Source organism: Oryctolagus cuniculus, chromosome 4 (assembly GCF_051225735.1).
Source record: "Oryctolagus cuniculus isolate XC-2025 breed Fujian yellow rabbit chromosome 4, ASM5122573v1, whole genome shotgun sequence".
Lineage (NCBI taxonomy): Eukaryota > Metazoa > Chordata > Mammalia > Lagomorpha > Leporidae > Oryctolagus > Oryctolagus cuniculus.
The window spans coordinates 97736975-97760511 of record NC_142870.1 but is presented as its reverse complement, the minus strand read 5'-3'; the positions used below and the strand labels follow the sequence as shown (position 1 = coordinate 97760511).

General features: G+C 47.2%; 1 protein-coding gene across 1 annotated transcript in view; it reads left to right on the top strand.

Annotated features, from left to right (window-relative positions):
* LOC149127057 (uncharacterized) overlaps positions 1–21554 on the top strand; it is a 44911-nt gene extending 23357 nt beyond the window's left edge. Inside the window, exon 3 of the mRNA XM_089330900.1 lies at positions 18753–21554. The gene's annotated coding sequence lies outside the window, so the exon portion shown is untranslated. The remainder of the gene's footprint in view (positions 1–18752) is intronic.
* The last annotated feature ends 1983 nt before the right edge of the window (positions 21555–23537 follow it).

Below are 23537 nucleotides of genomic sequence, written 5' to 3'. Positions count from 1 at the left end.
ATTTGCTGCTTCTAGGCGTTTGTACTTGAGATGCTTGTACTACTTTGCAAAGTAGTCAGGTGATTTGAAAGCTCAGAGAAGTCGTTCGTTTCAATACTCTCGTCTGCCTGTATAGACAGAATGTAGTGTGCACTGTTTCATAAAGATTTCGGCGCTTTGAACTCTATCACTTGGCCTCCCTCTCCCCGGCTTCGGAGCGGTGCGCGATGCGGGCTGCGAGCGCGCCGGCCTCCCGCGGGCAGCCCTAAGGGGGAGCGCGCAGTGCCCAGGGCCGTGCGGGTCGCGCCGGCAGGTGGAGGCCAAGGCCGAAGAGCACCCAGCCAGGGCTCTGACGTCACCGCGGCCCTTGCCACGGCCCCCGTGGGGCTCCCCACGGAGGTGCTCTGTGGGACTCCACTTCTCTCCTACAGCACCACATGCTGCAAGGACAGAAAGGTTCCCGAGGTGTTGGGGTCTTCGCGGGGCCTCTGCCTTTTGCGCCCCGGCCCACGCCCTCTCCTCGTCGACCTCGTGACCCCGGCCACGGCCCAAAGCCGGGGTTGCCCACCAGAATCCCGCCTTTCTCTTGCCTCTCCCCGCAGCCCTTGGCTTTGAAGGGGGTTGCTTGTCCCTGTCTGTGGTCAAGTCCAAACGTGAGCTATCTCACAAAGCCTTTCCCGGTGACAGGCCGCCGACTGGCAGTGCCCGGGGATGCGACCCGAGCTAAGGTTCCGAGCTTCCCCGTGGGATCCGGGCAAGCAGGGACGGGACGACACCGAGCCTTCACTTTCCCGTCTGGGTCACAGGGATGACATCCGGGCAGGGGTACCTCGCAGGAGATGAGTGCAAGACGCCCGATACCAAACTGCCTCCGTAGAGACTGACTTTTCCGAATCGCCCAGCTGTAATATGGGGAAGGGGAAGGCGAGCGAGTCTCCAGTTAGACACCCGAGATCCTCGCAGAAATCTCGGCCCTTCCTCTCTTTCCTTGGCCCGGGTAGAAGGATTAGCCCTGCGCAGACCACCCTTACTTCCCCAGCGCTCCTTCTGGCTCAGGGCTTGCCTAGGAAGTTATCTCAAAACTTGCCAGCCCTCGGATATCTTCCTGAGGGGAGGGATGCTGGCATTCCAGGCGGGAAACCGCCCCCGCCCGCAGAAGGCAGAAAAATAATTACTGTATTAACAGGAGCAGTGGATTCTTCCCGAGGGTTCTTATCGCTGGCGGCCAGGCCAGAAGCGGGGCTGCGCCCCCACCCCCACCTCGTGACGTCAGGGCCTGCAGGGCCTGGGGGCTGAGATGACTCGTTGGAGTGTTCCGGGAAGGGCAATCCGAATGCTGGCAGGGCCGGGCTACAGGAGCAGGGCTCCATCCCCACTCCCCCGGCCCGGCTTTGGAAGTTTCCCCAGGTTTCTTTCGCTGCAAAGCATGACCAAACACACAAGCAGCCAGGGTCTGCAGCCCTGCCCAACCCCACACACCACACTCAGCCCTGCCAGGCTTCCAGGAGCACCTGTCTTCCTTCTACATGTGGCTTGAGAGTTATCTGATAAGCTTGAATTTGTTAGGGGATCTATGTAGGTTTTGCTGTGCCTCTGCTTGTTTTGTTTTTAGAGGTGCAACAAATTACAGCGAAAGCCTTCACAAAGTTCAAGACAGCTTGATTTTACTGGGGGCTGTGGTGTAAGAACAGAACTTGTGAGAGTAGGACAGTTGCTTCTGGCTCACCATTGCTACCGTTCCCCCTTCTATCCCCCACCTCCTCTCCTAATCCAGAACTCCTTTGAACTGTGATTTAAATTGTTGATAAGAGGGAAGATACTTGCTAAGTGGGTTGTCTGTAAAATGGATAAAAAGTATTTGTTGGTGGAAAGCACCTTGGTGTTACTGCAAGATTCACTTCCCAAGTGTTCTTTCCAACACCAAATCGATTTAATTCATTGAATGCCCTTGCAGTGGGGAGGATCCTGGAAACCAGGCAGGCCTTATGTTCTGATATGGGTCCAGGATCTCAGAGGGTAATGATTTAGTGAGGAATTTGCCAATATTTTGCTTGCAGTCAGTTGAGTATCAGCTCACATGCAGGTCGATTTGACTGTCACACTCAACAGCTCAGATCTGGGTTACTGCATAACATTACAGTGGAATGGGTCTGAAAGACCAAGTGGCAAACCTGTTTTCTCCTTCCCACAGCCCTCCCCCTCTTTCTTGTTTCCCCCCTCCTCACACCTCCAAGGAAAATATCTTAAAATCAAGTTTCCCTGTAAGAGTTTGTTTACCCCAACTTCCGTTCAACCAGCCCAGCCCTTGTTCATCAGCTTTCTAAACACTCTCTCATCAGCTTTGTGAAATGGTGCAAAAACATCTTGGAATCTAAGATGGCAAGATAAACCTGAGCATATGGAGGGAAGACTTGGTTGTTGGGAAAGTGATTTAAATGTTTAGCTCACACTTCAGCCCCAAGCCTCCCTTACTGCCTGCTCCCGGTCCTTGGGATCCCACCTCTATTAGCAAGCTGGTTCCTCTGCATAAATTATGAATGCATATCAAGCAGGCTCTTCTGATAAGATAAATCACGGGCTTTTCTCTTTTTGCATGGTTCTGCTTTATTCTCATGGAAACTTCTCCTTGCCCCACGCAGCAGTGTCTTTGGACAAACTCACTATCCCCATATAGACTACGGAGGTATCTGCGCAATAAGAAAGAGCAGGTAATTTTTCCCCCAGGGAGTCTTACAAGTTAAGGATCCAAAATATTTCACGGTAGTTGTATGAGCTTCCAAATTAGCTGCATATAAAGTATTTTAAGATTTTTTTTTTTTTTGGCTGTCACTGGCTGGCAATACTCATTTTGTGTGTGTGTGTTGGTTTGAAAAGCAGGAAGAAATGTAATGAATTGAGTGCTGTCAGAGATGTCTTCTGTTTGAACAATCTGCGATGGGCTGAATGGCAGGGACTCCCTCATCCAGTGCAGGTGCAGTAGAGCTGGGGAAGGGGGAGGGGGCTCTCTGTGTTCAGTCAAAAAGCACCATTCTCCACAATAGACCACACACTGACAGCCAGCGTGACATCAACTCACACTTTCCTACTTTTCCCCCCATCCATAGTTCTGAGTTCACAAAGTGGCCATACAGTAGCCTTGGTTAGGTCCCTTTAATGAACATTTTGTGGCTCCTATGACCAACACTGAAATCTGCCGAGCCCTGGGAGGGCCAAATAGTTGTATTTTTTTTTTCTAAATCATGAGTTCCAAGCAAAAATGTATCACTATAGATATTAAAAGTAAGCTGGGCTCCCAGCTTACCAGGGCACACAACAACCCCAGGTGATCTGAAAACTCTGAGTTGAAAGTTCTCCTAAGAATACTTAGGTTCTAAGACATTGTTTGCCACGTCCTGAGAGAGATCAAACAGGAAAGAAGAAGGCACGAATTTCATGTATTTGTTTAAATTGAAAAGGACCTCTAGTATTTTATTATGCTGCATGAGAGGGTTAAGCCTGCAAATGGACAGACATTAATCTTGTGGAGTGGAGTCCTGTCCCCTTTTGAATCGGTTTTACTGGGGAGAGGGGTGGAGAGAGAAAGAAGGACGTTAGGAAAGGCAGCAACTGTCTTCAAACTCTGCACAAAGATGCGGCCACGCTCTGGCTGACGTGCGGCTGCCAGGATCAGACCTCCAGAGATTTCGTTTCACAAGTGCGGAGGCCCAAGCTTTAGGGCTCCCAAGTTTTAAACGAAATTATTCAGGAAGAGACGCCACTAGTCAAACCCTTCCTCCCGCCAGCCACACACACCCGGTGCCTACTGTTCTCCGCCCCCACCCTCTGGCCGCTTCTTAGTGTAGGATCTGAGCATTTTAGCAGAAAGAGGGAGGGGCGCAGAAAGGGTGCGCGGGTCACCACGGTCTCCCCCAGCGCCACCGCCGCGCTCCCGAAGAGATCCCCAGGACCCTGCCACTGGCCCACTCCCCTGTGCCGAGGCTGCAGATGCATCGCGCTGGCGGGGGCGGGGGGGGGGGAGTGGAAGGTGCCCCCTGTTCACATATTTAAAAAATAAATAGCAAGTGTAACTACGGACATTTTTTTACCGCGCCAACAAACACATCAGCTTTCCAGACCCTGGAGCAAATGTTTTAGCTCCTTCGCCTCAGCACCCAACAGCGGTGCCTAGGGCGGGAATGGGCAGACCTAGGACAGCGGTCACCTCACCCCCCCCACCTCCCTGCTCGGGGGACCGGGAGTCCCGGGTCCTACGGGGTGAGGCTCGGGGGGCAGGAGGTTTTGACATGCATAACGAGTGAAGGCCACATTCTGTAAAACCCCAAATAACACAGGAAGAGATGCGTAAGAATGCGGTGGAGCTTAGCTTGTGACTACCAGGTGGCTCGCGATGGGTATGCCCACGGCGCCTACTTAACTGTCTGGGCTTAGGGCGAGAGGCGTCTCCAGTCCCTCGACCCCACAGTTCGCGCTACTTGATGGCTAACGCGTCTTCCGGCCGGTACACACCCACAATTAATCTTTCTTATTAAAGCCTCCATCCTGTACCCAAGGGGCGACTCAAACCTATTTAGATTTCCTTGGTTGGCTGCACAAATTTAAGTGGGCAAAGAGTTATAAACCTAATAACAGAGGGCGAGAACGAGTGATTTGAGCAGAGGAGACGCAAGATTTCCTAGGGGCCTGAGGATGTGTGGGCCTGGCCCATGCCCCGCGCCCACCTCGGGGCGCGCGCCAGACGCGAGCTAACGTGCGCACACGCCACCCACCACATCCGCGCGCACACACACCTGCACCCCTGCCCCTTCGCTCGAAGGTACGCTGGCACCAGATCACCTCTTCCGGGTTTCTTTTAAACCCCTCCCAGAAAGGCGGCATTCTCATAGCATCCCGAACCGGGGAACTTGCAGGGAGCCGGGGCAGGTTTGCACTGTTCGGGATTAATTGAGAATAATTAACACTGGAGACCGTTAATCACCACTTTGCCGCTCGCTCCCTCCTCTCGGGTCTGCGGCGTCTGCCTCCTCCGCTCCCGCTGCCGGCGCGGGTGGGTTTGCCGGGGAAAGTGCAGACCTCGCGGTAGCTGTCACCCAGTTCGCCTGTACTTTTTTAAACGCTCGCATATTGTTTGATTACTAATTCGAGTTAATATGATCTTTATGGCAACATAACAGTGGATAATTGGCCTTTTTTTCTGAACAACAATGTAAATCACAATCGCTTTATTATTTAATAGCGTCAAACGCTTCGTTGGATTGGCCCCGACCGAGAAGACCTTTTCTTTGCAGACAGTGTTGCGGAGGAAGAACAATGACGATCTAATTGTGGAGATTTCATAAGTTGGCTCCCGTAAATGAACAGCTCAGATATGGAAGCTCCAGCAGATGCGGGCACTCTTCGCCCACCCCTGTACACACAGTCCAAATGTTCCAGGGGAGCTTTCTGGTGGTGCTGGTGGTCGCCCTGAGATCCTAGCAACCACCTCAAGTTTCCAGGAGTAATTAGCGCTTTGATCGGCCTTGCTCTTCAGCCCTTTATATTGCCGATTTAGCATTAGGGCATGAAATCCACGCACCAAATCAGCGCGACTCCCAAATAGTCACAACCACTTATGCGCCCCTTTGGTCACCTTGGTTGATGGACATAGAAAGCACCGGCCTGAGGATTATTATTATTATTATTATTATTATTATTATCATTTACTAGCATCCTTATTGGTCTTATTTTGGTTGGATTTTTAAAAGTGGGCTCACTATGGCAGCGTTTTGGAATACACTTGTTTCAGGCAGAGCTGTGCAAGGGACCCAGGCCATTATTTTGCAAATGCCTGGAAGACAAAACCTGGGGACCGCTCAATCGCAGACGACACCGCTTTGGAAAGAATGGGTCCTCGCGGTTCGAAGGAAAAAGATTCCTCACACTTGTCCCCGAAGCCCCAAATCTAACGGTATCTGTCTCGGCTTTTTGCCATCGCTGGAGAACCGCTGCCCCTAGGGTCTAAAGACTGAGGGGTCTTTTGAAAATGGAGAACCTCCACCATTTGGAATTTGGGTCAAGGGGAGACTCCGCGCCTACTACAGTTTTTTGTTTGTTTTTGCGTGTGCCTGCCTCTCTTTCTTATTCGCCTTCTCCAGCCCGACGGGAAGCAGAACAATTCGTGGCCCACCTACCCCCTCCGCCCGGCTTCTAAGATAAACAGGAGGTGCGAAATGCTTCGCCTGCACACGCGCCCTCGGGTCCCCGCGCCCTTCAGCCCCCGGCGCACTGACCATGCCGCCGTCCCCAAGTCAGACCGGGGTGGACACATCCCCCTACACTCTTCCCGCCCCGCCCTGAAGCCCCTACTGTCCCGGCCACGTTTCCGGCCCTCCACGGCACCTTCCAGTCTCTACTCGGCCCGCTCTTGCATCCTGAGACCCTAAACAAGTGGCAGAAAAGGTCGAAGACTTGAGAGAAGGCAGGGCTTTTGCAAAACTTGGCCGCCGCCTCCCCCAACCCCTTCCCTTCTCAAAAGTAGTGTTTGGGAGTGCATTTGGGGAAGTTTCCCGCACAGGAGTTGGGCGCAGTGTTATTCTTCTCCGTGGGTCCGCCGGCCTCCCCGCCCCCGCTGCACAATGCAGGCTTTGAGGCTCGGTGGCCTGCAGGCAGCGGGAGGCGAGGGGACCGGGCGGCCTTCCTCCGAGGGGCCCGCAGCTGGGGGAGCGCCAGGCAGCGAGCAGGGGCGGGGAGGCGGGCCACGCAGGAAGGAGAACCATAAAAGTACCATTTTCCCTCCAGCCCTGCACAGAGGCAGGCTTTGAGGACACCGGGGCAGGGCAGCTGGGTGCGGGGGAGGGGGTGCGGAGGGGGGAGGGGAGGCGGTGAGAAGTTTTGCGTTTTTGTTTCTTTCTTCTCCCCCTCCCCACCCCCGAATCACGCACCCTAGGTTTTCCAACCCCCTCACCTCACTCTAGGGAACCTGATCGTTGGTTAATAGTATTTCAAGGAGCTCTGACGCTCCAACAGGCCTCCGTCCTCTGCGCGCCAGCCCCCGCCCCCACCTCCCGCACCGCGGCTGCGGAGCCTCGGGAACAGCCTCCCGGAGAGGGGCTCTGGGACATTATTTTTATCCCATTTCTTTTTCTCCCAACGAGACCACCACCACCTTCCCCCTCTCCCGCGGCCTGTGGGTGAGGACTCGTGAGATCAGCGGAAGCCCTCCGATGGTCGCCAACCATATGGGTGGACACTCTGGTCTGAGGTTCTAAAGCGTATACCAGACGGGGGGCGTCTGGGCCACGGGCGGTGCCTTCGGAACGCCACCGCGGGCCTCGGCTCTCGGAGCTGCGGAAGCTGGGGCCGGCGTGACTGGGGCGCAGAAACCAGCGGCGGGCATCAGGGGCCGGCGCCGTGCGCTGCAGATCTGGCCGCAGCGCTGAGTGAAGCGAATTATCTGGAGCGTGTTTGATCTGGGGCTGCCTAGTCAGCTTCTGCTTTATTTGTTTGTTTGTAATCTCGTATTTAGCAAGCCGGGACGGTGGCAGCAAGGGAGAAAGGAAGGGATGGAGGAGGGGGCTTCGCGGTAACCACACCCCTTCCTAATGAGTTAATTTCCATATTTGCGCCTCCCGCATCTAGCGCCCTTTCCCCACCCCCCCTCCCCGACGCTGCTATGCCGTTGCGTCTTGCGCAGCGCAGACACCTCCAGTCTGGCTTGAAACAAAAAAGCTCGCGGGCAGAGCAGAAAATTGGTCTATTGATACCTTGGCTCCGAGGGTGGATCTTGGCAACGCGGCCGCGGCGAAGTCCCCCGCCCCCCGCGCGCACGGGGTCGCCCGCGGGTAGCGGGGCTGAGCGGACGCGCGCGCGGAACGCAGACCCGCCGCGGCGCCCCGCCTCCGGCCGGGAGACCCTCGCAGCCCTTTCTTTTCACCCAACTCCAGATTTCTTAACCTCCCTCGCCCCCCGCAAGGTGAGGGCAGTGTTGGCACAGAAAGCGGGGTGCCGGGGGTTGGGGGGGAGGGTAATAAATGAATGACTAAAAAGTGAAAGTTTCCAACCAGGGACTGGCCCTGGAGAAGAAAAATGTAGCCTGGAAGTGGAGCGAGGGAGCCGTCCCGAGTGTGACTGTGCACAAGACGGAAAGAGGGAGATGGAGGTGGCGAGACTGCGTCTGCATCCCGGGGTGGTGAGAAGTTGGGGGCAGACAGAGAAGTTTCGAGAAAGTTCTGCATAGCCAACCTGCTATGAACCCGGTTTCCTGCGCACGTTTGCGTGGTGATTCCGCCCAGGGAATCGGCAGAAGAATAGGAGTTTTGTGGGGTTTTTTGTTTGTTTTTCTTTTTTAAACAATCGCGCCACCTCCACTACCCTGCTCACCTGGCCGCGTGCCTTGGGATGTGGGCGCGAGTTTGAGCTCCCAAAGAGCCTGCTTGTCAATTGCGAGTTATAGCAATATCAAAGTGAGCTGTCCCGAGCAACTCTTGTCTGGAAGCCGGGAAGAAGCTTAAGCAGCTCGCTTTAATGATGATTTGTAGCTCGGCGAGGGGCACGGACAGCAAACACCCCGCAGGTGTGTGCCGTAACACCGCCATCCGGGCTTGAATGTAGATTACTCTGGCGATCGTTTGATCGGCCCTTTGAAACCCCTTACAATTGCCTGTGACGAACGGCCAGTCTCAGTTTTTCCCCCGAATAATGCCTCGAGGGTAAGTCCTCTGGGCTTTTAAAGAGCTCCAGTATTTTTTTTTTCCTAGAAGAAGAAGAAGAAGAAAAAAAAAAGACGTTCGATTTTAGTTTAGACTTCGTTAACTTTTAGTCGCTAACAGCATCATTCAAGCCAATCAATACTTAACGACTGTTACCTTTGCTGTCCTAACAGAACCTCACAGATCTGTGCCTGTGTCTGTATAGGTGTGTGCTAATGTCCTCCACAACGCTATGTATGTGTGTGTATACTCCTATATACACATATACATCGCATTAACAAAAAGAAATTATTGATTTCGGGGTTTTTTTTTCGTTCCAAACCACCCTGCCTGTTTCTAGATGTTCATGGGGGTGTTTATTATAAGTACATATCATCTTTAATGCCAATGTTAATCCGGCCTTAATGCCCTCTGTGTTCTCTCTGACCCATGTCTTCTCAGTGAGAGTTAAACGGGGAAGGTTTCCCAAGTAGAACTCCCGAGTTTACCAGTCTTTATCACCTTTGCACCAAGTCCCTTCACCCAAAGTGGAAAAGGCAGTGCTGTTCAACCTTGAATAAGTACTGAGAGTATTGACAGAAGAGGAGGAAAATGAACTTTTGTCTGAAACGTACAAGCGGCACTTTGATTTCAAATAAATAAATAAACGCCAACAACTGCAAGGGCTTATCAAACTAAAGTGGGGTGGGGGTGGGACAGCAGCTGAATGAATGGCTCCTTTCTGCCACTTCAGACTACAAAGGGTTACACATAAATAAGTACCGAATTTGCCTATTGCAAAAGTTTTCTCTGTGCTTTCTAAGTCACAACAGGGGAGGGGGAAAGCTGTCGTTTATTATCCAGCTCCGGGCAGGAGCAGACCCGAGGACGGAGGGGCTCTTAGCTTTGGCCGGCAGAAGAGGGGTAGCCTTGCAACAGCAGCCCCCTTTGTTCTCCTGATCTCTTTCCCAATTTCAAGCTTCACTTGCATATCCCAAGTTTGTGTGTTAATGACGCTATTACCATCTGGCTCGCCCTACTTTCCAAAAGATATAAATCTCCCAGCTCCATTGCCCGCATTATCATTTAAGTGCCACCATAGCCAGAAGAAAAAGATGCTTTCAAGACTACAGATTTCTCTTGCGCTGACTGCCCCTGGCATGGCTCGGCCACTATATTTATAGGCTATACATTGAGGGCGGGAGCGCTCTTGGAGAGACCTGATTTCCCCAGAGCTGTCCCTCCAAGCCCAAGAAGACACGTTACTGTGTGGGAAGAAAGGCTGTAAATACGTTTCCCCTTAAAACATTTGTGTTCTGTTTGCGGGAGGCAGAAGCATCCAACGTACTTTGACATGTTTGTACCCTCCTTGTTCTCTCTTAGGTCATAAAAGTTTGGTGCAACTCCCAAACATTCAAGATGTGCCACTCTTCCATGCTATTTTGAGCAGGAGAATAGATGTGTCCCTCTCTGGAAGGGAGGGCAGGGTGACAGGAGATAAAAAGAGCACCCCCCCAGCAACTTTTGGGAGCTGTGCATCCCTTTGAACCCCTCACTCTTACTGGTGTCTGCATCAGTGCGTACATGTGCGATTCACACACTTCCAGCTGTAGATCTAGATCCACCTCTCTCTTTCCATTCCATCCTGGGCAAAGTAATCGGTGATTTGCGTGTTTTGAGCACAAAAGCTGAGAAAATACAACAAAAGCAATTGGACTGGCTTGTGCGTGGCTCCACAATGACTCCATTTATCTGGTCTAGTCCGAGTGAATGAAGCAGAGTCAAGTCTGCCTCTCAACGCGTGGGCTTTGGGTCGAGGCCTCTCGCTGATTTGAACGGCTAATTTCCCCTGTGCGGGCTTCTAAACTGTTTGGGCTCCTGGACCATCATATCTGGGTGCCTCTGCCTCCTTGTGATGCCCTCTCTTCTTCCCAGGGTTATCTTTACAGAGGCGAGTTCCACTCGATCAGTCAAGCCAACAGGTTGGAGCAAGAATTAGAATTGTGGACTTCCCGGGTTCCTAAGGGAAGCCCTTAGAATCAGCAGGATTTGAGTTAGCTGTCCCTCCCCTCCCTTCCTTCCACACAACTCTCCCCCTGCCTCAGCTCCTCCCCACCCCCACATCCCCACCGGTCCCACACACACCTTAAGAAATTGTCATGGAGAAATAAAACATCTCTGAAAGCTGAAAAAAAATCACATATAATATATTCCTAATACTTTGTAGGAACTGAGTACAGAAGGTGTCCGAAACAGTGATTAGTTTATAGCACACTGGTGTAGCTGTTTGCATGCAAAAGCCACATTTCTCTTTCTAGTTTACTTTCCTCCTTTTTCTGCCTAAACTTAAAAAAAAAAAAAGATCGTGTTTAGAAATTTGTATCCCTACTTTTTCCGTTAACATTATCGGGTTGATATGAACAAATTGCAGAGGATATACCATTTAAGTAAGATGCACTTTTAATCACTGATCATTAAAATGGTTATGTTAAATATACTCAATTACATGCATGACTTAACTCTCACAGTACTTTCCATTCTCCCAGCTGCTCACGTACTCCTTAACGCTAGTCTGCGGTAGAAACTTGATTATGCTGAATCCATACATTTCGATGGATTTCATCAGCCTAATTAATGCCTCAGTGTGGTCCTGGAGTCTGAATGAACGCTTTGCTATCGTTTGAGGTTAAAGGCAGTGTTGGAATGTGGAACGTTTTTCTTTCTTGGTTACTCGCAGGGTACTTTGGGATTCCCCTGAGCAAGTAGGTAGCCCTTATTAACCAGAGACTGCGTGAGACAAGGAAATGCATCCAAATGGCAGGGGAAAAAAATGAAGCTAATTCTTCATCCTTACTTCCATGCCAATACTTTTGGATTCCATGGATAGTCTCCAAGTATTTGGTAAAGTGGAAGTCACCACCTCTCATTAGATGGCAAAAAGAACCTTGAAAAGGAAAAAAAAATCAAAAATAGATTTACGACCGGTGGCTAAACGCATTTCCTTTGACTCATCAAGGCTGTCGCTGCTCCCTCCCTTCTTGCCCGCTCCCAGAACTTTCAGACTCCACTGCAACTTTCATCTTTCACGAGGAAGCACTCACGGCCGGTATTCATGAGAAACTCCAGTCACCCCCCAAGTGGGTGACTGCATTCTGTCTTTTCAGGTGTAAATTAACATCTGAATACATCTCAACCTTCCTGACCTCCACCACCAGCACCACCCCAGCCTCTGCGGAGCTGCAGCTATAATCTGCACCTCCACCACTGGCAGGGCAGACAGAGGTCGTTTCCCCCCAACCCCACCCCCAAGAGAAAGACCAAACACTGCTTGCATTGCCTGTGAGAGAAGTCCTGATGTTTGTCCATGTGGAATGAGACACTTGCAGAAGAATACCCTTTGAGACGTATTTTCTTGGTGGTCAAAAAAGGAAGGGTACAGAAAGAGGAAGGAAAAAAGAGAGATGCTAGTTACCTTGATTCTTTAAAAAAATGTCCCAACTCAGGCAAGTGAAACTTAAAATGTGTCCCTCATTTTGGGTTCCCAAGAGCAAACTATTTTCCCCAGCAGAACTTCTCTTATGGGGGTGGGGTGGCAGGTGGGGGGAGTGTCCTCCGACCCAGGTCTTAGGTGCAGCAGGACAGCATCATACCTTAACAGGGATCAGATGGGACCGGAAGCATTTCGGATCTATAGCCAAATTGCCACCTTGGAACTTTGTGTTTGTTATGCTAATGTAATGACTTCTGTGGTAAGGGTGTATTTTCTTCAGGGTTGGAAATTAGCTTTTTGTAATGCTTTGTGTAATGACAGACGTTAGATAGAAGAAAAAAATATACCAGGATTGGTGGCACAATTTCCTGGCAAATACTCTGGGCCATTTAAACAGATAAATGAGGATCCAGATATGTTTATAAAATTCAGCTGAGAGCCAGCTCCGGGAACTGGGTCAGAAAGGAGATGCTGCTGGCCAGACCATTGCAAGGGTTAAGACACCTCTGCAACCCCCGCCTTTTTTCTCAGACTGAAACAGGATTCAGTTATTTCCCATAATTGTAAATAAAGCAAATTCACACACTGATCAAGAGAAGAGAAGAGAACGCTTTTCATCAGTTACCTGTGTTTGATGGCCGTCAAAGTTAAATCACTCCCAGCCTGGATCTTGTATGCCTCCTTCTTACCTCAGCCCTCCCATCTGCAGGACAGTTGCTTGTGAAATAATTGACTTGGTTCCTGATAGGCCCTGGCCCCTTCTCCATGCAGATTCCAAGTGTCGCCCTGCAGCTGTGGAAAAGCCTATGACTTATGAGGATGGGTAAACTCTACTGTGTTAACCAGTCTATCCAAAGATGAAGCAGAGTTGCTAAGAAGTAGCCTGAACAAATTGGGAGCTTCTGAGATCTTGTGAAATTAGGTCAACTTGAAATGTTGGCTTTTGTAGCAACCCAAGTTGTTCTGTTATTTTCCATAATTAAATAGGAGCAAACTACCTAACTTGATGAAAGGGTACCCTGATGACAACTGAACGAATTAGACATGGTGCTTCTTGATTCATCCAAAAGATGCTAGATAAGAGAACTAGACTGCAACAGGCCTAGCCTTAGAAAAAGGCAAGTTTCGCACCTCCTTGCTTTGAAGTTATAAACTGGATTTGTGTTACCTATCTTGCTGCTGTCTGATTCCCCTCGAGCACTTGTCTTTGTACTGATGCATCTGCATCCATGTAAATATTTAATACATGTAATATGTCATACATCAAGTCTCTGGCAGAGCAAGTTAATGAATTAAAGAATATTCTTACCTTTCATACATAAATGATTTGTAGCATGCCAAGGTCATAAACCTTCTTAGCAAGATTCTTCTAATACAAATTAACATGTTTATCACATAATCTGCCTACCAAGTGGAGTAGAATTCAGCGTAGATCTACCCAGTATCGTTTAAAGAAAACCACATCAGTGAAACAAGCCATTGAAGTGAGTGGCAGAGGAGAATATCATAGATGGAAGTGAGGAGGATACAGACATGGATGCATCTGCCACATGCTTCTGTGTGATATGGAAGCCTTTTTGTGTGGCTGATTGTAGAGACAAGGCTGAGAGTGCAACATACAACACTTTCATTGAGACAGAGATATGGCTTGCTGTCATTTAAAAATATACGTATTAATTTATGTGAGGTGCAGGCAGACACTGACTCTTGCAATCCTAGTTTATGGAAGAAAAAAGGGAACACCTGGGCTCCAACCAGGCAAAAAAGCCTGTTCTCAATGTCTCAGACATCTCAACAGGTCAGTTCCCGAGTTTCACAGAGATCCTATTGAAAGCCATTTGAGTAGTTCTGGTCTTGTGTCATCCAGACAGCACATTTTCAAACTCAGAAATGCCAGATCGTGTTATTTCTGTGGCAAGGGGTTGCTTAGGATCTGTGACAGCTGAGTTTTTCCTATCGATTATGTGACAATGCAGTTCATTTATAGAGTTCAGAGAAATGAGAAAAGCCTCCATTTTAACAAGAAGACCCTTAATTCAAGTGCTGTGTTGTATTTAAATGCAGAAATAAAAATCCAAGTTGGAGAAAGGGAAAGAGTGAATTAAATGTTGAGCCCAAACTTGTGTGGAAAACTGTGACAATTTAATTTGAAGTCTTATGATTGAGTAATGAGATTTATAAACCATATGAGAAATCAAATCTTACTAGTAAATCATATTTAGATTAAGGCATGTATTTAAAATTGTTCCTAAATTTAAAACAGAGTGAAAGGCAAATCAAACAGTACTCTTGGATATGTGTGTTGGGGAGGGGACTTTGTTCTAGCAGCACTAACCTGCAAACACTTTGAAAGTTCTTTTACAGATTTATCCTAAGTTCTTAAACGATGCATCTCTTCTTAAATGCATTTCTAGGTTATATATATATATATATATATATATATCTGTATATGTATATATATATATGTCATTTTTATCTTGCATAACAGTCCCTGATAATTGTATTTGTCATAAGATACAAACAGGCATACAAAAAGTCATCAGATGTCCAGTCCATTCCAAGAGCCTAGGATTTCAAACAAAAGAAAGCCTGGGAAACGTGACTGTAAATCAAGGAAATCACAGATACAAGCACACAGAAGAGTTAATTGTGGGAGAAGGAAGAGAGAAGCTCCTCTGTGCGGTCTGAGTAAGACAGAAAGAAACAGGCTAGGGAATGCTAGCAGGCGCGGGTGAGACCGGAGACCATGGTCCTGGAGCTGAACACACTCTCTTGTTGGAGGGGTGGGGCACAAGCAGACACCGTAGCCCCGGCTGTGGCCTGCACTCTGCCCACCCCACCAGCAGGCCTTCTTGCATCTGCTTATTTATTGCCTGAAAGCCATCCAGCGTGTCGGAGGCATGATTATCGACAATTTGTCAGCCTGAATTTGTCGCTGGCAATAACTTTTCGTGAAGTTTCACACTCAGGCATTTGAGTTTGGGGATTAGGAAACTGGTGGTAGGAGAGCATTCTATTGGGGCCTGTTTCTCATTTAGATGTGGGCAGAGGCAGGCTGAAGAAGAAGGACGGGAGCTTTCAACAGAGGGCAGTCACCCCAGTGCACAGGCAGTGTGGATCCAGAGAGCTGGCTCTTTCTACACAACCTCTTCCCCACCCCGCCTCGGGGGCCTCCACAGTCCCAGGGCACAGACTGTCTGTGTGGCATCCCTGAGGGGTGATTATGTGTAAGAAGTGTGGAGGGGAGGCCTTAGTATTCACCAGCTCGCTCCCACATCTCCCCCCACCCCAATACACACACACACACACACACACTAGGGTTTCCACTGCTGCTGGGCTCACAATTCACTTGTGGGCCTGAGACTGAAGACCTTGAAGTCCTGAGTTTGTTTCGTTTTGCTTGCTCTTTGTTTTCTCTCTGTGGTCCCTGGTGCCTCTCAGCTGCCCAGGACCAAGGTCCTCGGAGTTGAAATCTTCACCTTTGTGAGCCCCTGTTGCTTCCCTTCTGCTGCACTGTGGATGGCCAAGAGGCAGGCCTGTCCCCGGGACAGGAGCAGCTGGGGCAGCTGCTCTGGAGCAGCTGCTGTGCCTCTCCCCCCCCCCCCCAGCTTTTCTGACAATCATTAAAATTCAATTTCAAAATTTCTGTCTTTAACAATTCCCTAAGGGGACTATGAAGGATGCCAAAAGAGCGGGCCTCTTTTCACGTGGCCATGTGTTGGCAGCAGGCACACCCTGGTCCTGTTTGCCAGGCTGTACCCCACTGACAGCAGTGCTCTGGACAGTGTCTGGAGTGGAGGACTGTGCCCACCTGATTGAGGGAACAGCTGTGGGACAGGCCAGCACACAGGCCAGGCCACCAGCTCTTCCTGCATTGACATCGCCTGACTGGTCTCTTCCGTGGGAGGGAGGCAGAAAACAGTTCAGGTGCAAATCCGAGAGGAGAACCAAGTATTGCTGCAGAGCTGGTTAAGCTGCCACTCGGTACATCCACCTCCTATATTGGAGAACTGGTTCAAGTCCTGGCTGCTCCACTTCCTATCCAGCTCCCTGCCAACACACCTAGGAAGGCAGCAGATGATGACCCGAATACTTGGGTCCCTGCACCCACAAGGGAGCCCAGATGCAGTTCTGGAAAGGAGAAGGAGAAAGTTCTCATTCTGCAGTCTCACCGTTCCTCTCCTACTTTCTCCTCTGTATATCTGAAAGTTCCCTTCCACCAGGAAACTTTCCTTAACAGCTCCTTTTCCTTTGGGTAGAGACCAAGGAGACACCATTAGTGTGCATCAAGAAACAGAAAAGTACACCCATCTGTGCCACAGAGGCTGCTGAGCCACCCCATCAGGGGCAGCTAAGTGCCACCAAGTGAAAGCTAGAGCTAAAGATCAGCAGCTTTACATGCCCTCACCCCTAATGTGACGAGTGACTGGTACCAGCAAGTAGCATTTATTCAAAATTGAGATGGGAGTTAAGAACTGAGAACTTGATTCTTGCCTTCACCTCTCTATCATGAGTAACTCTTTCTAGACATCAACCTTTTTCCCTAAAACCTCATGGGCCTTCAGCATACCTAATATGTTTTTTCTTCTCCTTGACTTCTTAATTCTTTTTTTAAAAAATATTTATTTATTTATTTTTCAGGCAGAGTGAGGAGGAGAAAAGAGAGAGAGAGAGATCTTCCATCCATTACTTTACTCCCTAAATACCTGTAGCACCCAGGGCTGGGCCAGGCCAGGCCAAAACCAATAGTCAGGAATTCCATCCAGATCTCCTACATGGGTGACAGGGACTCAAGTACTTGGCCCATGATTCACTGTCTTCTCAGGTATATTAGCAGGGAGCTGGATCAGAAGTGAAATAGCCAGGACTCAAGCCAGCACTCTGTAACATGGGATGCCAGTGCAAGGGTGGCTTGACCACAAAGCTCATCCTTCCCCTTAAATTCTTATACCTTACTCTTTTCTCCACTTGGAGCCCCTACATAAATTTTCCAAATAAAATCATGATCCTTTCCCAAATACCATGACAAATCAGAGGGGAACTTTGGGAGAGCAATGAAAATGCACTACAAGCAGAATGCAGTTGATACATGGAAGTTTGATGGATCAGCAATTAACTGCACATTTTCTACAGGCTTCTTTTCACTTCCTTTTCAGAGTACACTGATTCTAATAGATACAAGTTGATCTATGCTAAAGAAATATCATATTAAGCCTCTTCTAGACTGGCAGCCATTCTCTCTCTCTCTCTCTCTCTCTCTCTCTCTCTCTCTCTAAGTTATATTTAATTATTCAAAATGCAGAGTGACAGAAGGAGGAGGAGAAACATAGAGTGATTGTCCATCCTCTGGTTCACTCTCGAAATACCTGTAACAGGCAGGGCTGTGCCAGACTGAAGCCAGGATCCGGGACTCCATCTAGGTGGAGTGGCAGGGACCCAAGGACTAAATGTGGGATGCCACTGTCTCACGCAGTGGCTTAACTTGCTGAGCCACAATGTCTGCCCCAGCTGGGCTCTCTTATACAGCACTAAGTTACTTGGATAAATGCTTTTATACCATCAGCAGGGAAGACAGACTAATACCCAAAGTGCTGTGTTTGGGCATTTAATTATATACCTTGCCAACTAAAATACAGTCAGTCAGTGTGTGTGAGCCCTAATAAATCAACTGAAACAGTTAACTAGAGAAAGAATACCAGCAACATGGCCTTGTTACCATAAGACAGTAGCATCTGAGAATTTTTAAGTGTCCACTAGCACATATTATTTCATTACTTCACTGCCTGGTTCTGTGGAATTTCTGATTGTGTCATACCTAAAACTTCTTTCTTTTTTTTTTTTTTTTTTTTTTTTTGACAGGCAGAGTGGACAGTGAGAGAGAGAGACAGAGAGAGAAAGGTCTTCCTTTGCCGTTGGTTCACCCTCAAATGGCCGCCGCTGCAGCCGGCGCACCGCGCTGATCCTGGCAGGAGCCAGGAGCCAGGTGCTTTTCCTGGTCTCCCATGGGGTGCAGGGCCCAAGCACCTGGGCCATCCTCCACTGCACTCCCTGGCCATAGCAGAGAGCTGGCCTGGAAGAGGGGCAACCGGGACAGAATCCGGCGCCCCAACCGGGACTAGAACCCGGTGTGCCGGCGCCGCAAGGTGGAGGATTAGCCTATTGAGCCACGGCGCCGGCTACCTAAAACTTCTTTCTAGAATTCTGACTTGAATGAGCTTTGCAATCAGTTTATAACAGGAACCCAGAACGGGCCCTGTCTCCAAGGCTCTGAATATGTGTGTTGGTACAGGCTTTGATCATTTCCAACCTAGCAAAGAGTCTGCCTGTCCTAGCGGAGAGTACCCTTGTCCAGCAATGCTACACATCTAGATTCCAGTGAAAACATCTAACTAAACGTGTGACAAGTTCCTGCTTCTGGGCTTTGGGTTTTGCTAATGTAAAGTGAAAACAAAGCACCAGATCAGCTATCTCAAGTCCCTCTCTGTCCCCAGATTCTCTGACTCAGTTAACAAATCTGTGAATGTCCAAGCTACAGAGGAAACCACACTAAAAGACTTAGTATGGTCTTGTTCTATACAAATGAATCTTTGCCTTACACTTTAACTTTGTTTCCTTTTCAGATGCAACTTAGAAATAATGTTTCACTCAAGATAAGGCTGGTCGTTTGTGAGATTCTGGCTGACTTTGCCTCGTTCTGAGACTTCCATCATCTCTTTTCAAAACCTGAGGAGAACCTCTTTCCTGTGTGATAGTTCCTCGAACCTTGCCAGCCACCGGGTCTGTGAGGAAACTTGCCAGGAGGTTCTGGCTGCCAAGGACAGTGGAGTTCATCGTAGACAAGGTGCTGGCACCACAGCTTTAGTGACTCTCCAGCCTTGTTGCCCACCTCGAAATGTCAAGACCCACACGGTCTTATTGAAAGGCCTGGGTTTTTAGCAAAGTGCAATTGGATCACGTGGCACGATCATCTCAAACTATGTCTCTGACCTTCCCTTACAATGGCGGTTTTGAGCACAAATCAAGAAAGGAAATGATTCTTGAATTATATTTTGTTTTTGTACAAAATTAAGATCAATTAACAAATACTTGCTTTTATGTCCATTCTGTTCTAAGAACTTAATGGTGATTACAAAACAGTAAAAATAGGTCACAGCAAAATGAACACTCAAGATTAGGTTAAAACATTCCTCTGAAATTTCTGTATTCATTTTTGGAATGTCAGTTACCACATTTCTGTAATTTATCATCTTTTTTTTTTTTTTCTGGCTTAGAGTCAAGGTGAGAAATGATATTTAGACCAAAGACATTGTTTTGTTATATAGTCACAGCTTTTCAAAATGCAAATCAACCTTCCCTTCACCAATGCTGGATCACTGGTACACACACACACAGCACCAATATGTTAGAGGAGGATTCTCTTAAAATTTCTAGGACTTGCATCATGTGAGAAGCAGATGAGAAAACTAAAGGAAGTCCAGACAAACAACAGCAATACTTATTTTATTTTACAAAAGTCATTGCATAATACTTTTAAAAGCATGTATTATTATGAGTAAAGCATATTTGTTATATATCTGAACTATGATTCTTGTCTAGTGTCAAGCCACACATAGGAGTCACTTAAAGTGTATTGTTTTTCATTAGATCACTAAAAATCAACTAGTAGGTTCTAGAAAGTGCATAGATTTACCCTGCGGAGAATTTTGATTTGTAAGTGTTTCCATTGTTGTGGAACATTGGGATAAGATGGCATTTGTCATTAACATGGAAGAATATTCTATGGCTTTTCTTTAGTTTTAATGTACATTGCTCTAAAATAAAGAACACACTGTGGCTTTTATCCTCCCAGTGTTCTTTTGTTACATGCAGAATATGTGAGGCTGTTGTTTTAAATGTGGGTACTATTTTTATTGAGCCATTTGGTAAAAGATAAAATATGTAATAATAATAGCCCCTTACTTTTCTCCTAATTGTATTATTCCAAGTCAAACAGAATGGATACCTTTCTTGGGGGAAAAATCTGGAGTGTGTTATTGTAGCAAAAATTATTATTTGTGGTATTTTTCACTGATTCACTAGCTTTTATGATGGATCTTATTTCAAAGCTGATTATTCTCTTGGAAAACCAGAGAGATATTAGAATTTCCAGGTAAATTACATTGTTTAAAGACCATTTTAATGCATTGTTCATATTGTGGTAAGTCATTTCCACCCACCCACCTAAAAAAAAATAAAAAGAAAAAAGAATGTAGTTTCTGCTCCAAATGCCAAATTTTGCAGTTTGAAAGTCCTTGCTGATTCCAATTTTGATTTTAAGATCAGCAGTGGAAATTAATATCAAAGTCACAGACAATTGAGAAGCCTCCTCCCACCCCACACCCCACACTTTTTTTTTTTTTAACTTGAACCGTGATAGGCATCTCTGCAAGGTAGGTTTTAACATATTTTTTCCCTAATTTTTCCCCCTCCATTCAGTAAGAAGGATAAGCTTTTAGAGTACCCAGTCACCGTGGTAACTGCCAAAAAAATTCTCCTGAAGTTTGAAGAGGTCAGCTAGCAGGGTCAACAACTCTGGCCTCTCTCTGAGCTCGGTCTAGCATGCCCCAGCCTGCGGTTGGAGTGTCAGGCCAGATCTGACCCTGGGAGGTGCACTGTTCCAGCTCTGATATAAATTTTTTGAGTCAGTTCATGGCCTGGACTCTCCAGGTGGCCTCCAAAATCGATTGTGACCCTGTGACCCTGTCTCACGGAGGCATAGCATCCACCCTAAGTAAGGATTTAGCCAGGAATGACAGCTTTCCACTGAGTGTTATTGGGGACAGTATAAACAGTTTGGAAAGCAAGGAAGGAGGTGTGAGTACTAGAAATCATTAAGGGCACATTTAAAAACAATTTAAGAAATCTTTGTTTTAAAAAGTTTGAAATGCATATCTGTTACACAACTCCTATGCGATTTGTAGGGTTTTTTTTTTAATCAATTTTTAATAGGAATAATAAGCCACACATATCCTTACCCCTTTAGGTACTTTGTTACAAAGTGTGCAAGTAAGATAGGCAAACTGATAACAAATAGATTCAGCAGAGATGTAATGTGTACAAAGGGAAGCTAGATATTTAAATGCAATAGGTAGGTAAAGAGTTTCTAGGATTTTAAATACAAAATTTTGTGTGCATGTCTTGAAATGTTCAAAATGGGAAAATAAGAAACCTTAAAAAACAAAACAAAAATACGCTGGCAGTTTGGAATAAAAATAAATTTGTTGCATTCCAATTTCTTGCTAGTTTATAAAACAAATAGCCAGTACCCTTATTTAGATCTTAAAGAGCAGAAGAGGAAAATGACAAAAAATGAAGAATGTTTCTGAATAACTATGGATTTTTCACCAGTTTGGAAAATAAAAACGATACACATAAAGCATCAGTGATTATTTTGTTTGCTTTTTTTGTTGTTATTTTCCAGAAAACCACGCTGAATGTTTTATTTTCTCTAAGAAAGAGGGTTCTCTTTGAGAGTTTAGCCTGTGAACTCAGCATGTAAATGTGGCCATCAAGCGAGACGGAACTGCCGAAAGGGAAGATTCCGAATGTTTCTCTTTCTTAAAACCCTGCGCAGCATTCCTTCCTCCACACACGGACTTTCCTCAAAGTTTCCCTTTTTCCAAACTCGGCTGAAAATGCCTTCAGAACGCCGCGCTGCAGTACCTGAACCAGCTGTCGCGTGAAGTCGTTGAGACGCCTTCTCGGAATCCCGTGTAAAAATTAGATTCTAAGTAGGGGTGAATACTCTTCTGTGAGCGGGGACGGGCCAGGAGTGGGGGGCGGGGTGGAGGGGCCTGAGCACTTGACGTCCGGGTGTACCCTTTGTGTTTGAAGGCCTCCCTGTCCTGGCTTCTCACTAAGTTAAATCCCTATTATAAAATTTATCTTCACAAAGCCTATTATAGTATTCTGAGAACAAATTGGACCATGAATAACTTAGTTGGAAGTGTAGATTATTTTCTACTCAGGGAAAGTTAGAGATGACAACAGCTTAACTAAAAGAATGGTGATTAATCTTACATAGATGGATTTCAAAGTTTCGCTCCTACTAAAGGGTCCCTTTGCCAGTTCTCCTCTTCAGACTCGCAATTCCACTTCTTTTTTTGCAGTAAGAATTGTCCTGGTGATTACACGGCCCCCCTAAAACAGCCTGGCTCTGAGTGCAGATGGTTTTCTTCCAGGTTGTTCATGTGTCAAGAGACGTGGCCACTCTATTTCCTATTGGTTAAATCTATGCTTCCAAAGTGGTTTCTGTGTTTCAATACGAAGCTCAAAGACAGGAATGATCTCTTGCAATAATCATAGTTTCTCAATTAGAAAACAATATGGATTACTTCACAACATTTAGTTTAATGCCCTATAGTTTACAAAGCATCGCTCAGTCCATAATGTTCTTTGATCCTTAAAATAATGTAATGAAATAAATATCATCAATCCTGTTGTACCTGTGATGAATCCTGTGATCATGCTAATAAGTGGAAGACCTGGGGTATTAACCCAGATTTTATAGCTTCTATTTCCAGAGATTAACCCATAACAATAAGCTTTTTAATCATTTTTGTGCTCTGTAGTCCTGATCATCAAGATTTTGTATTAAACAGCCAAGTTTTTGGATGGGTATTTAGCTTAGTGGTTAAGGCACTGTTCAGCACGCTTGGATATCATCTCAGAGGGCCTGGGTTCAAATGCAAGCTCACTCTGATTCCAGCTTCCTACTAATGTGCTCGCTGGGAGATGGCAAGTGATGGCTTGAATACGTGGGATCCTACCACCCACTTGGGAGGCTGAGTTGAGCTCTGGGTTCCTGGCTCCAGACCCAGTTGTTGCAGGTATTTGCAGAGTGAAATTGGACAGCAAATCTATGTCTCTCTGCTTTTCAAATAAGTAAAATAAATGCTTTTTTTTAAAGGGCAAAGTTTTTATATCAGACAAAAATGTTAGAAGATACATATTTGAGGGGCTAACATTGTGGCACAGTGGGTTAAGCCTCCACCTGCAATCCCAGCATCCCATGTGGGCACTGATTCAAGCCCTGGCTGCTCCACTTTGGATCCAGCTCCCTGCTAATGTGCTTGGGAAAGCAGCAGAGGATGGCCTAAGTTCTTGGACCCCATGCGGGAGACCCATATGCAGCTGCTAGCTCCTGGCTTCGGTCTGGCCCAGACCTGGCTGTTGCAGGCATTTGAGGAGTGAACTAGAGGGTAGAAAATATCTATCTGTGTGTCCCTCCCTCTGTCTCTCATTCTCTCAATAAATCTTTTTTAAAAGGAAGAAAAATATCTGTTTACTTAAAAGTAAACTTTGCCAATTACTGTTTTCTTTCCCCCATATATATGTATGTATGTGTGCATATATATATATAGCTC